Below are 14883 nucleotides of genomic sequence, written 5' to 3'. Positions count from 1 at the left end.
TCCTCTCACCCAGTGCTGGGGCCCGTGGTCAGTGCCAAGGTGGTTTTGGAGCTGCCTTGCTGCTCATGTGGGGATGGCTGAGGGTGGCCATGGAAAGCCGTGGTGCTAATTAGAAGGGGAGCTACATGAGATCTAACGAGCATTGCCCACCGGTTGCGGAGCCCAGCTGGAGTCATCTGGAGATGTTCTACAAGGTGTGGAGGGTGCTGCATAAAGGGGAGCAGGGCTCAGCCTGCCTTCCCGAGGGGCTGGAGGTGAACCTGGCCTTGCACCCTGCCTAGGGTCACCACATTCCCTCGGAGAGGTGCTGGAGAGACTGGAGAGACCCATCCCTGCCACCCAGCCCTTCTGAGCCTCACACTTGGCTTTCTCCTGCTGAGCCGGGTTGAGCATCTCCCCTCGCCCGTGGCTGCGAACCCAGTGGGTGATGCCGCGGAGTGAGGAGAGCAGGAACCAATTCCTTAAGGGGCCATCTCGGAGCCTTCCCTGGCTTTTCCTCCTGTCGCAGGGAGAAGTGCCCCTGCCCAAGTGGAATAAATTGGTACAGACCATTAGCAGCGCAGGTCCTCCGCTGCTGGGGGGGAGGGAAGGGGCTGGCGGCACTGCTCTGGATACAAAGCAGTCAGCCACGCTCTGGCTCCTTCCTCCCGCACCCCGTTGGCCTCCTCCTCCTCCTCCTCCCTGTTTGCACGCTCCCTCCCTCCCTCCCGCTCGCCCTCCCTCCCTCTTTCACTCTCTTTCTCTCCCCTAACGCCACGCTGCAGAAAGGCAGACCTGGGAACTGTAGGTCCGCGGAGGAGGAAGGAGCTCTGCCCTGCTATTTCTTTGAGAGTGGAACGGGGAGGCAGAGATGAGATGAAGGAGTGTCTCGGTCGCCGCCTGGATTAAGAAAGAATACATTAAAAAAAAATAAAAAAAAATCCGGACCCAACAAACGAGGAAAAAGGGAGGAGAGAAGGAGGAGGAGGTTGCTGGGGGGAGCCCACTCCAGTGGGTGAACAGCTGCTTTGAATCGTGCCTCTGTTCCCAGGGATTAAAGCATGAATGGGAGCAGCTTCCCGGCCACGATGGAGAGAGAAGGCGGTTCGGGCTGTGGGAATAAGGTAACTCTCGCCTCTTGCAGACATTGCATGGCTGAGCAGAGCAGGACAGAGATCCTTTATGCACAGGGCTGGGTGTGTGTGCGTGTGCCTGCAGCGGGCAGGGAGTGGGAGAAAGCAGGAACGACTCGAAGCAATTTTCCTACCCCTCCCGGCGTGTTCAAAGGCTGCAGAATGGCTCCGGGGGGCTGCGGTGCTGGAGATCACTTTGCCCCCTTCCCCAGGCTGGGTGCCGTAGGATGCCAAGCCTCTTTGCCTGGGGGAAGGCTGGCTGGGTTGTGGGGAAATATGCCCATGTCTCGCCTCCAGGAGCTCTGTGCTCCCAGCCGTGCCCTCCCAGACCTGCAGCTGCTCTGGGGCTCCCCTCGTGGGCTTGGTGTGGCTCCCCAAAAAGCTGCGTGGGGACGGTGATGGTCCTGTGCCCTCCCAGCCCCCCATGTGTCCGTGCTGAACGATGGGAGGGAGGTGAGATGCGACCGGGAGAGTTGCTTTTCTCTTCCCGTGGTCTTCCTCTGCCTTTTCTTTGCAACAGAAAGAGAAGGGCTTTAGGAGGAGGGGGAACTGAAATCCCTTTCATTTGTGCCAGCAGTGGCGAGAGCCAACTTTGAGGCTGCTTAAAGGGAAAAGCTCTGCGAGTGCTGTCTTCTGGAGGAAGAGGAGATGGCTGAGAGATGCTTTGCCTGCTGAAGAGCGATCTCGGTGTCACGCTATGCTGTGGGAGTGGATGGGGATGAAAAATAGTGATTAGGGGGGAGAAAGTCCATAGTGATCAGTGAAGCTGGCCTCAAATGCTGCTTTCCTTTTCCCTGCTGGGCCTCTCTTTGACAGTTCCTGGGTCTGTGACCCTGAAAGCCCTGATTTCTCTCAGTCAGACCAGAAGGCACAACTTCAGGTAGTCCTGGGAGGTGGCTCAGCCCCGTTGTTGTTTGGGAACATGCAGAGGAGGTCCTGATGTTTACAGCTGTGGAGCCTATTGCCACTCCATCCCAGCGAGTCCAAGCCTTGGTTGGAGCCCCCCAGTATCCCTGGCAGGGTCTCGCTGCCGCAATGCCCCTTGCTGTGTGCTGTCCCTCGGCTACCCACTCCCTCTCTTGCCTTTGAGGACTTCTTGATGGGTCTTCAGCTTGGCACGGGGCTCGGCAGCATTAGCCTTGGATGCTTCTCCAGTGACGTGTCACAGAAGTGCTTATGTGCACAGGGCAGAAAGTCAGGAGCTCTGATGTGCCGTCAGTCGACTTAGGAGCTCCTATACACATCCGAGAAGCTCAGGGCCCAGCGTTTGTTACAGACCCGAGGAGACACCCATCACACAGCTATATCTGGACCTTTTGGACCAGTTTTGGTGAGGTGCCACCAACTCGTGTCAGTGAGGGAGGCTGCCCGTGTGTGCGTGCACCTAAATACAGGAAAAGGGCTCTGTAAATGTACGGTGGAGCCTCTGCCATCCTTTGTTTTGTGAGTAACCCTTGCTTGTGTGAGGAAAGTGTCTTAAGACACTGCAGTGGATCTCATCTGTGTGGCTCGTCCTGCTCTGCACACACATCTCCGATGGGGCTGAATTGGCCGAGGTTTGGCTCGAAGATTGCAGTGGTTGGGATCGCTTGGGTAACCTGCAAGTGGGATGGAAAAGGTGTGAGAAAATGGAGGTGCTAGGAAAAAAAAGGTAAAATAACTTCTTTCTGTGTATAGACCCTTCTCTGTGTCAACTTCCAAGCACTGAGGAAGAAGGGACTGGGGGATCAGATGGGGAAAAAGAAGGATATTTCTCCCAGAAGGGTTATTTCTGTGATATTGGCCTTGGAAATGGCCAAAGCCAGCAGGACAGTGGATGCTGTTTTGGGGGGAAGGTGGCAATAATTGTATTTTCCTGCTTGAATATGCCTGGGTGTAGGAAAGAGAGGAAAGAAGCGAGCTCAGTGCCGTTGGCTGGGAGTACTTTCCCATTTCATGCGGCTGAGTTATAAATCCCTCCCTGCCTCCCCCCAAAGGCGTTCCTGGTGAAGCTGGCAGCTTCTCTGGCAAAGAAGCCCTCTGAACTCGGAGTCGTTAGCAGCGCAGGAACAGCCCTAATGAGAGCTGGCTCCTCGGAGCCGGGCTCACCCCACGAGGGCACAGAAGACGGGGTGCAAATCCGGTGTCACTTCTAAGACAGCAGAGCAAGAGGCCATCCAAGAAAAGGCCTCCCTGCACATGCACGTGGTGGCACGGAAAACAGGGGGAGAACTTTGACATGTGTTCATTGGCATCCCAGAGTTTCCCAACCCATGGAGGTGGCTCAGAGCGGGGGCTGAATGCCGTCCTGCATGTCCCAGGCATGATGCAGTGCCTCTGGGCTCTGCCGTCCTGCTCTCCTGTGGCTTTGTCCCATCAAGGCAGGATGGCAGAGCCCTGGCCAGCTGCAGAGCTGCCTGGATTTATTCCCTTGACCTGCAGGTTGCTCCCATGCCTTTCAGGCTTTGCGACCGTGTGCCCACAGAGGCGAGAGGAGCCGCAAGCACCTCCGTTGTGCAGGGCCTTGCAGATTAGCACATGCACCGAGTGCTTCCTTGTAGCAAATATCTGCTGTAACGCCGTTATCTGGCCTTAGCTGACCAAGAAACCTTCAGTGACGAAGTGTGAGCACACATTGCCCTTGTGCAAAGCTGGCTGCTCAATGTCAAAATAATGCCTTCTGAAAGGAAAGCCGTGCGCCTGCCCTTTTAATCTTTCCCAGCACCCTCATGTTGAAACAGCAGAAGCCTTGGGAAATGAAAAGAACTGTCTTTTAAGGGACATCAGGGCAAATGTTGCGGTTCTTTTTTTAGTGTTTCTTGGAGACTTGCCTTTTGCAGTGCCTCTGCTCTCTCCTGCCCTTGCTTCACTTCTGTCAGCTCGATAAAGTTGTGCAAAGGGAATTTTTTTCCTCTTCAAACAAAATCCAGCAGGCAGATGGGAATCCGTAGGGAGAATCCTGGCCTTTTTTATATCACTGTGCATTTTGTCTTGCAGGGGTGAGCAGTGCAAGAGGCTGCTTTGGTTCCAAGGCTGCTTTTTGTATGGGCTTACCAGCAAGGTCTCTGCCTTGTGGGCACGGAGCAGACCTTGGCCGGCATCTTTCTCCGGGGCTGTTGCCCTCTGTGGGGCTTTCTTACCCTGCACTTTTTTTACAGCTCTCCATTGTAAAGTGCCATGCAGCAGCTTTGACAAGTTAGGCAGACTCCAACTGTAGTTTTTGTTTGGGTAAATGGCTGGGGGTGAATTTGCTGTGGCTTCATTCCTCCCCAGAGCATATTCTGGAAGCAGTGCCATTGACAGAGTCTCCCTTTTTCTCCTGTCAACCCCAACTGTTTGTGTTTGGAGTGGTGAGTGGACATCAGGGCTGGATTCAGCTAATAAGGGCTTTGCTGAGTGGAGATCACAGGATGTGCCCCATAATTAATCTTAATGTCTTGATCTAGACACGTGGAACCCCCAGGTGCTCCAAGTAACACCGTGTATTGCTCACGATCGACTATATCCTCCTCCATTTTCTGATGGGGACTGCACACCTCCGGGGACCTGGGGCACTGGGAGCTTGAGGAAAGAACTGTGAGCTGCCGCTGACTGCAGTGCTCATGGCTTTGTCCCACAAATGTGGGCATGTTAGTCCCCATCCTGTACTTCACCCTGTCTGTCTGTAGACACTTTAGTTGTACAAGTGGCTCTTGTCAAGGCGTGTTGTTCACAGGCTCATCAAATAACTCCTAAATTATACCTTACGGGCACGGTACGGGGCCTGGAGCACACTCACACGTGCAGCTTTGCACACCTGTATTTTCCATCCTGGCCTTTGCACAGACGGGTATGTTCTTCCCCTCGTACAGCTGCGGGCAGAGGCACACGCTGCGTGTCTGTCAGAGAAGTGCCCTGTCCTGCCTGGTGCCACGCAGCCTCCAAGCGATCCGCCAGCTGCAGCGCTACCTCAGCAATCCCTCCAGCTCCGCTACCCAGATGATCCATGGGGAACACAGCGTGATATTCTTGGCAGCGACAGCAGAATAAATAGGAAACGCTCAAGATCTCCTTCCTGCCTGGATCAGAGCTATTTTCCTCAAGATGGGACAAGAGCTTCGTTTCTGGGCAAGGCTTCCTGTGCTGCTGGTGCTGCTGCGAGCCGGCGATGCAGCAGCAGCAGCGTGTTAATGCATTGGTCACTGCTGGCCCAGCTCCAGCAGCACACTGCCCCGGAGTGCTATTTCTTGTAAGCTCCTGAGACGTGCCTTGCTGCTCCAGGGTCCCTGTGCTGCGTGTATCCAGTCTGCACTGAAGCATAGCGTGTAAGTACGGGACGGGCAGAGGAAATGTCTGAAGGGTGGCTGGATGCTGACACGGGCAAGGTGGCTGCCCTGTGGTCATGCAGTGACCCTGCTGGCAGAGCTAGGGCAGTCCAGGGAAGAAATGCTGCCAATTAGAGTGGGACAAGCTTCCGAAATGCCTGAAAGCCCCCCAACTCCGAGGCCTCTGGGGAGGGGATTTACAGCTTCGCATCACGATGGCGAATTCTCTCCATTCAGCTCTGGGCTGGTGCAGAGACGCGCACGCACTGCAGAGCCCACTGCACACAGATCTCAGTTGATCCCCGAGTTCCTTCCTTGGTGTCTGCTGGAGTCTGGTTATCCTCCCTGAAATACCAACAGCTGCTTCACAGTTTGTGCAGCGTGGAGAGGAGTGTTCAGCCTCTCTCCTTCCATTCGTGCCTCGTGCAGTCTAGACTGGTGGGCTGGGTTGTCAGAAAAATTTGCTCTTCTGCACTGTCAGCCATCTGGGAACCCCGTCAAAGCCCAGTGGATAGGGAACTGAAAGCTGTGCCGCAGAGAACAAAGCCTACCTCCCTGCTGGAAAGGTGGGAATCGCTTTGCTTAAGGGCATTGAAGATGCAGATGTCTGCTCGTGTCGGTTCAGCTGGGTAGTGAAGAGAAGTGGGCATTTCCAAGGTGCAGCTCACCTCCTCTGGAGGCATGCACCTAAAATAAGCCAAATTAATTCTCCCATTGATTGCAAAAGGAATCTAGCCTGGCTGTGGGGATCTACATCTACAGCACAGCAGAAGGCAGGGGTGGATGTGTCCCACCATGGCCCTGCACTTGGGCACTGCAGGGCCAGTGCAGCCCTCATCTGACCTTCATCTGGAGCTCGATATCGATGATTGCAGCACAAAGATCTCCTCCCAGCCAGCTCCTCTCCTCCAGCCTCATCCTCATCGTGGAGGTGGGACAGGACCCCGGGTCCTCCAGTGCTGCAGCTCACAGGGATTATGGGGGCAGCCCTCACGGAGAATGAGACGCGCTTTGCTTTGTGGTAGGAGACAGGGGCACGGGAGTCGTCTTGGCTGCTTTGCTGGCTGCTGTTCTTAAACACCCTCACACGATCTCTTCCTCGGATTTGGCACCTGAAAGGAAAAAGAAGGCTAATCCAGAAGAAATACCTTGACTCTGCCCGTTCCCCCTCACCTTCCATTCAGCTGGATGGAGACCAAAAGCAAAGGGATGGATGCCGAGGCTCTGCTCTGGATTTCACGAATGGATGAATGTAGAGAGGCAAGTGGGGATTTTGAGGGGATTTGGAAGCCTGCTCCAGGATTTGTCTGGCACGCTAAGCATTTATAATACTTCCAGCATTATGATAACATAATGCCAGCACGAGTCGGGGCCCACTCCAGCTCTCGGTGAATAAAAAGCCTATAAAACTCCTATCACCACTGGTAGGAGAAGGATCCCACTTCGGCGAAGTTGTCGCTTTGAATACCCCATGCTCCTGCCTCGCCCCAGTGCTGCAAAGCAAAGGCTACGACGCTTTCGTGTGATGCTGTGAAGAAGTGGGTCTGGCTGCAGATGCGTGGGGGAGAGGGTGCAGAGCGAGCTGCACGCATGATGCTGCCCGGGAGCAGAGCACCGTGGCCTCTCGCGGAGAAACACAAAGTGACAGTGCCGTGGGTGCTGGGCTGCCTCCCCCTGGGCTGCTCTATAAATACCCTGGGTGCTGAGGCGTTCTGGCTGAACTCTGTGGATTTCTTGCTTTGTTTGCCCATCTGTTTTACAGCTTCTGAAGCTAGGGAAGGAATGTGTACCGAGGCGTTTCTCTTAACACAGGTGGCCCTGTGGGGGCCGGCATCACTCTGGCCACACGGGACCGGGCTAGGTGATCTATGATTATTCCACCTGAATCCCATAGCCCGTGGCACGGAGAGTAAATCTGGAGCTGTGCTGAGACACCGGTGGCCCCGCAGTGCTTCTGGCTCGTGCTCTGCAACCCCCCCAGCCCCGCGGGCACGGGATCCGCAAGCCCAAGGGAAAGGTTGGAGTTTGTGGAGTGTACAGGAGGTGAGCTGTGCCGCGGCCATTAACGAGGTACATTAACCAGATGATGAGGGAGCGGCCTGACAGGGTTGTTAACTCCTGTCCCTCACCGTAACAAAGCCGTAAAACCCTCCGGAGGGACGCAGGTGGGAGAGCAGCACCGCGCTCCTCCCTGGTTGTGTCCACGCCGAGAAAAGAGCAGCTTTGCAGGAGGAATTTCGCTAGAGACTGGGTGTGGTACCAGGAGCCTCTTTTGGCTGACAAATAAGCCGATATTTCTCCTGAATAATAGATGCACATGCTGGTGGCTGAGAGGCAGCCAGAGGAATGGGCTGGGTCCCTGGAGGAGGGAGCGAAGATTTACAGGGTACGGTCAGTGCGGTGCTGAGCTGGGGCTTGCTGCCTGCTCAGAGCCCCCCAGGGCTGTGCAGGGGTGAGGTGGGGACGCTAAAACCTGCGTGATTCATGCAGAGAGGTGCCTGCTGTGTTGTTTTGTGTCTCACAGTCCATATATACTGCTGCCCAGCCCAGGTGCTGCGGCTGAGGCAGGAAAATAGTTGTGGTGTGTAAGAAATACATAAACACAGCGCAATGTTTAATTCAGCTGCCTTCTTGAGGGGCTTGGGAAGGGGAAGGGAATGGTGCTGGGATGAAATCCTAGTTTATGGTGGGGTCAGCAACCTGCCAGGGCAAGCAGGCAGGTCTGGGGCAGCAAGGCAGGACCCTGGGAGCTTTGGTTTTTTTTTGGGAGGCAGTCGCCACGCTCAGATCAGCAGGATGCTTTGAGATGCTGCTTCATGCAGCGGTGCTGAGAGGCAGCCTCTTACTTCCCTGAGAGGCAGCTTCCACCTGACTTTCTAGTGGCACGTTTTGCTTCTAATTTGGGAGAGAGAAGTCTAATCTGGCACAAGCCTGCCATCCTGGAGAGGCTGCCAGCCTGTGTGCCTTGCTGAGATACCAGAACTGTCCCCTCTTCCCGTCCTCACCTTCTGCAGTAGCCTCAGGGATGCGGTGCCCCAGCAGAGCCTGGGTTTGGCTGGGTGATGTGGGGCTGGAGGGACACGCAGGGGTTTATTCAGGTGGGCTGTGACACACCTGGGTGAACGGCAGCTGGTTACGGAGCTACAGAAGTCACTGCTGGTGAATAATTCTTCTGGTGACCTTTCCTGTAGCCCATCCACAAAGCTCACCTCTAACATGCTCATTTACAATGAGCTCCTGCGGTGCCTTCTGTGAGGTTTGGAAGCACTTATTTCTCTTCTTCAGGTAGATGAGCATCCTTTCTGGCATGAGTTTTACCAGAAAAGGATCACAAGTGCTAAAATTTAGAGCACTGAAAAGCTGCAGTGGGGTCTGAGTGGTGAGGGTGGGCTGTAGGGTGTTGGGGCAGGGGAGGGATGCTGCTGGGCTTCTCTGTGCCAGCTGGGGACGAACAGTGAGATTCAGGAGATTATTTAAGAGTTTGGGAAGCAATTTGACCAGAATTCAGCTCATTCTTGGGTGTCTGGATCTGAAGTCACGTTTACCTTGGTTGTGGGAAGTTCTGAGTTCCTTCAGCTCTGGATTTCTCTGGGTGCAAGCAGCCAGTGCTCGGCCAGGAGGACTGGGAAGGGGCCTGGCAGGTGGGACCATGAACAAAAGTGCTCCAGGATGAATCCTTGGCATCCAGGTGGAGCTGTCTGCATCCGGGGGGTGTTGATGCTATCTCTGCCTTCAGCCTGGCAGACCAGCCTCAGGGAGAAGCGAAGCCAGCAGTAGAAGGTGCCTGTCTATAAATAAAGCCCAAAGGGCTGCGGGAGGGGGAGCTGCCGGTTTAATGCCCTTTGTGGAGGAGTAAATGGCCTTGGGGCTGGGATTGTCACCTCACTGTGTGAAGAGGTGCTGTGGTCAGGAAAGGATTGCATGCCATAAACCTGCTGGTGCTGAGTGCCTCCAGGACTGGTGCTGGAGGGACGTGTGTTGGACGAGGTGAGCAGGGGACCTGAGCTGTCTCCCAGCTACTGCCCCGTCCCCTGGCTTTCAGAAATTCGACAGCTGTGAAGCTCGTGGTAGCAAAGGATTTGTTACAATCCTCTGAAGCTCTCACCCCACGCATACACCTCCTTTCTTCCTCCAATTTATCTTTTAATAATGCTGCCAACATTATTTCTCATCTCCGTCTCGTGCGCTCTGTGCTCTGCCTGGCAGGCCTTTTTGTCTCACCCAGGCATCTCGTACCATCGCGCCCTAATGGGAAGAGACTCTGGCTGCTGAAGTTAATAACTTATGTGACAGCCTGAGTCATCCTTGGTGCAGGGCAGTGGGGAGCAGGGCAGCAAGCTGGGGCTGAGCCCTTGGTCTGGGGGGGAAAGGGGTTGTGTGTGGACTAGGCTGGTGTTGGGATCGGGTTGGGATCAGCACAGGCACTCCCCTGCTGCTCAGGAGCATTGTAACCAGTTTTACATCTCAGGATGCTCCCCAAAGCAGCGTGGCATTGACTGGATGTGGGAAAATGGGAAGTGAGGCGGTTTGGGGAGACCTGTTCAAAAGTGGACCTGTGGAGGAGGTGGGATGAGATGAGGTCTCTGCTCCGCGCTGAGAAAACTCTTACAGAGTGACCGAGGGAGGAAATTCTTCTCTTTGCACAACATGAGGGTGACCTGGAGGAGTCAGCGTGCCGAGGTGTCCCCATGAACGTGCCCCACACCCCATTTCATAGCCTGGATTCTGCTTTCATCAGGAGCCCCAGTCCTTTGAGCTGCAAAAAGAATTCAGGGCACCACCGAGCCCTGCTGCAGGCACGCGGCGCCGGTTTCTCCCTCTGTGTCTCCCACCATTACCCTCTGGCTCATTTTCAACTGAGTCAAGGAGTTTAGTAAGTTTGTCTTATTTTTAAAGATTAGTCATCTGTAGCAGTGACATTTGCGAGCCTGACGGTTCCAATCAGATGACAAGGACTGCTCTTGTGCTAAAGATACTTGCTTAATTTTGCGAAAAGTCAAGTCAACGTGAGAATTAAGTGTTAGCATTGGGGTCCAGCGTAGGAAAGTGCAGGAGTGGTCTGGGTCGCTTGAAGGAGGTACCAGGCTGCCATGGTGTGGGTTGGGCACCCTGAAGGAGTGCAGAAGTGGGACTGTGACACCCTGTTGACACTCTCCAAACTCTGCTCCGTCCTTGGGCAGGGGGTGGCCTACCCCTCCGTCCCCGTCACGCGAGGCTGGTGACAGCCGTAATAATAACGCTGCAATTTGCCGGGTTGATTTGAGCTGCACCATAATTACGGCATGATTACAATAATCTTAGAGCAGCCATTACAAAACCCTCCAGTTGCTCGGAGCTCCCCCAGGGCTTGTCTCGTGGCTCACCTTGCAAGGACAGCCCTGCGGGTGTCCGTCTGTCCATCCCTGCCTGCGTCCCTCTGTGCCGGGTGGCACGTGCCTGCTTTTAGCCCCTTGCACACCAGAGCTCCCCAATGCACAGACACTCACAGGGAGTATTTCCCTGTGTCCCAACTGATCTGGGGGCAGGTTGGTGCCTGGCTGAGCAGGTCAGGCTTGTAGAGGTGGTGAAGATGCTCTTGGATCTGGCACTGGGGAGCTGGGCAGCAGGCAGACACCCCTCGGGGTCTGTCTTCCCAGGGGGCTGCTTGGTCACCGCTTCTTTGACTTGGGCTGAGACGCTTTTGGCTTAATTCTGCCTCCAGCTTTTGCTTGGCTTTGTCATTTCTCACTCATACGGGTTTGGCCCTTGAGTGAGTCTAAAATGAGGAGGAATGACCTTCCCCAGGCACGCTCAGCAGGCCGTCAGATTGGTGAGAGGTGCCAGCACCTCAGGCAGCAGCTTTGTGCCACAGCCGTGTTTGGCCGCTGAGCCACTTGAGCCGTGTAAATTCCTGCCCAGAAGCAGGGAGCTGTTCTCCTCTCCCCTCGAGAGCCATCCGAGGTGCAGGTGAGCCAAAATAACTAAGCCGTGGGGAGCTGGAGTCAGAACCGGGCTTGGATTGGAAGCAGGACAAATGGGTAGGGTCAGCCTTTGCCTGGGAGTCAAAGCGAGAGCCAAATCCACCTCCCTGGGCACTGCTGGGGCGGCTGGGGGTTACGGGGTCATTGGCATGTGGGTTCTGCTGGTAGAGGAAGACAAATCCTTTCCTTCCAAATGCCTCTCAGATGGCAGATGGGCCACGTTATTGTGACATGGCAAAGCCTGCAGGCTCCCAGGCACGTGGAGCTCATTGCTTGCTGTGGAGAAAGGGGACGAGGGCAGAGCCGCGGGAAGCCCTGGGTGCTTGCTGCCGGCGGGCTCAGTGGGGCTCAGGGGCCCTGCCCCGTCTCGGTGGTGACCAGGAATCGAAGGGAGGTGATTTTAAAATGACCATCCTGTTTCCAAGGAGAAGGTTGTGTAGCTTTGTGGCTGTGCTAATGGACTGCGGAGCTGCAAGCGGCGATTGATCGCGTTGCAAGCTGCTGTATTACAGTTGGGCGCTCGCTTTATCATCCCGGGTGCCCTCCCTTTCTGTTTCCCCACTGTAGCCTGAAAGAATCGATGTTAATCCCTCGGTCCTATTAGTGACTTCTGCAGAGGTCACGGGCTGGCAGTCTCTCTGTGCCATGTAAAGAAGCCACCTAAGGGGGATGGCAGCAGGGGATTTTCTCTTCAGGTTGCCCCCGATTTCTGACTGCTAACCCAGGAGCTGAGCAAGCCCTGAGCGCCTCGCTGCGTCTTCGCCGGATCCACCCCTCAAGGCCACAGGAGGAAAAAGCTGCAGGAAGGGCTGCCGTGATGCAACGAGTGGCCCTGTCCCTCCAAAAGCACTGCTGCTAGGATATAAATAAATTGCTGAGCTTTGGGGCAGGCTTTGCTGCTCAGGCAGCATCCACCAAGGGCTCTCCAGCAGGCTGCTGGAGCAGGGCGCAGCAGCCAGCCTGGAAAGCTGGGCCTTTTGTTGCAGGCTCGTCTGCAAGGAGGAGGTAACGTGCTGTAAGGCAGGAGCCGAGATGCGAATTTATAGCACAGACGCTCCTTGGCTTGAATTACCTGCATGGCTGCTCGCAGAGCCTCTGCAACACAGAGCGCATATCCCAGGCTTCCGCGGCTGCCTCGTGAGCAGCACATGCTGCAGGGCCTCCGTGGGGTGGGAGCCTGGAGGAGACAGCACACGTGAATCCAGCAGCACGCCGCCTCCCCGAAGCAGTGACGGTGACGATGTGGCAGGGGACAACGCTTCTTGCTGCCTGTCCCGAGCACCTCTCCTGCAAAGCAGTTGTTTTTTTTTCCTTCAGTGGCGTCTCCAGGGACTTGCACTTAGGACAGCTGCTGTTTTCAGAAGTAAGGAAGAATTTGGATGCTTGCTTATCTTTTTTTCCCCAGCCTTCCAAAATAAAACACCTTTAAGATCCTTGTTTGCTACAGAAAAAGAAGAAAAATGATGCTTTTGGAAACAAAACCCCCTGTTGATATGTTTCAGGGTGCACAGCGGTGGCTCGCTGCAGCAGGAGAGGGCCAGGTTGCTCGCTAGCTCTGCAAGGCTTCATTTTTCCCCTTTTTTCTGCACCGGAGTCAGGTTATTAATAACTCTTTTACAATAGAACAGGATTATTTTTTTTCAGAGGGTGGGGGAAGCGCTCGCTAATTAAAAGGAAGCGCTGGCGGCTCGGAAGGCAGCTCACAGGTGCAATCGGTGAGCTGCCTCCCAGCTGATGCTGAAGATGCCCAGACCCCGCTGCATCCCCCCACCTCATGTCCCCAGCGATCCAAGTGGCTTCAGTGCACGGGAGGTGAGCAGTGCCACCTCCAGGGCTGGAACTGGAAACATACCACAGCCAGGAGATAAAAAATTTAGGGTTTGTGGCTCGCTGGGCACGGCTCTTTGTGTTTGATGGTCATCTTTGTGAACTCTCACAGCTCGATGGGAGGCAGCTCCCAGTGTATCCCACCAGCCCAGGGCTCTCAGGTGCCCAGGCAGAGCCCCACACCCTGAATTTCAGCACTTTATAAAAATCTGGGGCTTCTCCCAGCCACCAGCAACAAAAGATGGGAGCAGGGTGCCGGTAAGGTTGGCCTTACTATGGCATTAGCAAGTGTTGCAGCCCTTGCTCTGAGAGCAGTGCCACTTACTCCATCACCTGGCCGTGTCATGTTTAACTTTTTAGTCTTCCTTGGGCACAGGGAGCAAGGCAAGCCCGTGGGGAGCCTGGTGCTGGCCAGCTCTGGCTGAAGGATTCAGCCCTGCAGACCCCGTGAAATCAGAAAACTGCTCAGAAAGGCTCGGCTCGGCTCTTGGAGCCTGACACCTCCGTTACGGGCGGGATCACACCACACGAGTGCCTTCAAACCCTGTGGACAAAGCATATGCAAAGCCTATTATGGAGCTGTGGAACTGAGACCAGTCGTGTCGAAATTGGGTCAGCTTTTGTTAATGTCACTTTTAAAGATCTGTGGAAGCCGGCGGTGCACAAAATATTCAGAGTAGCGCACGGAGATGGAAATGGAGTCCGGAAATACGTCTGCCTCTGCCAGTATCGATGTGGTCTGAGCTGAGCAGAGGGGATATTTCAAGGGATTGCTGTGTCACCAGTTCAGGAAGACTTCCTGGAGAAGGCTGTGAGAGAGCTGCTGGCTGGAGTTGTTTGCTCAGCATTCACCCCCGAGCAACCTCAGAAAAGCCGAGCGACTTTTCTTGGGTGCCGTCAGCATTTCCCCCGAGATAACAGCTCCCAGTTGCCTTGCTATTTTGGAAGCGGGCTCCAAGTCAAACAGCTCTTCATCATGATAGAAAGAGAGATGCTTTTTAAAAACCATGTGTGAAGTGCATCCATTTATCAAGCAGCACTGGGCGCCGTAAAAGCTTTCTCATCCAAGACTGGAGTCAACCCACGGCTTCTCTGGCTGGGGAGGGAGGCTGGAACAAGCTCTGCCGATCCTGATGGATGGACCAGAGCATCCTGAGGGCAGCGAGCCCGGCGCCGTGTCTCCTACAGACAGGAACTCCTGCGTGGCCAGCCCAGGACTGATGAGGCTCTCCCCGGTGCTAAGGATCCTCATCAGCCCTGCCGCTTCCTGGTGCCAAGTGCATGACACATTTTTTGATTGTGCCGTGCTTATCACAAGAAGATTGCAAAGCCCGTGTTCAATCCTCTTCAGAAGCACTGTAATAAAATGATACCTGCCCGTTTCAAGGCAGTCCCCTATACATCCTGGGAGCAACAAGGGAAGGAAGCGCAGCAGCTGCAGCCAAGGGTCCCTGAGAAATCCTGGGAAGCTTGGATGCGGCGCTGCGAGAACCTGCACAGAAAAGCAACCACGTTCAGGACAATGCATTCAATCTTTTAGGGATTTAACAGAAGATCCGTTTTGCTGTTAGAAGCAGCAAAATCTTGGGACGAGGCAGTGTCCTCAGCACGTGAGCAGTGCTGGCACATCTCCTGTCCTGTCCCCAGCTCCGCCGGCACCTGCAAAGGCAGAGCAGCACGGGGGGATTAATGGGAGACGAG

General features: G+C 54.9%; 1 protein-coding gene across 4 annotated transcripts in view; it reads left to right on the top strand.

Annotated features, from left to right (window-relative positions):
• Positions 1-732: 732 nt before the first annotated feature.
• B3GAT1 (beta-1,3-glucuronyltransferase 1) overlaps positions 733-14883 on the top strand; it is a 34608-nt gene continuing 20457 nt past the window's right edge. For all 4 annotated transcript variants that reach the window (XM_032201768.1, XM_032201767.1, XM_032201766.1 and 1 more), the window contains exon 1: positions 733-1103. The gene's annotated coding sequence lies outside the window, so the exon portion shown is untranslated. The remainder of the gene's footprint in view (positions 1104-14883) is intronic.

This window comes from Aythya fuligula, chromosome 22 (assembly GCF_009819795.1).
Source record: "Aythya fuligula isolate bAytFul2 chromosome 22, bAytFul2.pri, whole genome shotgun sequence".
Taxonomy (NCBI): Eukaryota; Metazoa; Chordata; class Aves; order Anseriformes; family Anatidae; genus Aythya; species Aythya fuligula.
Note: the sequence above shows the minus strand (reverse complement) of the source record. Positions and strands in the feature narration are given on the sequence as shown.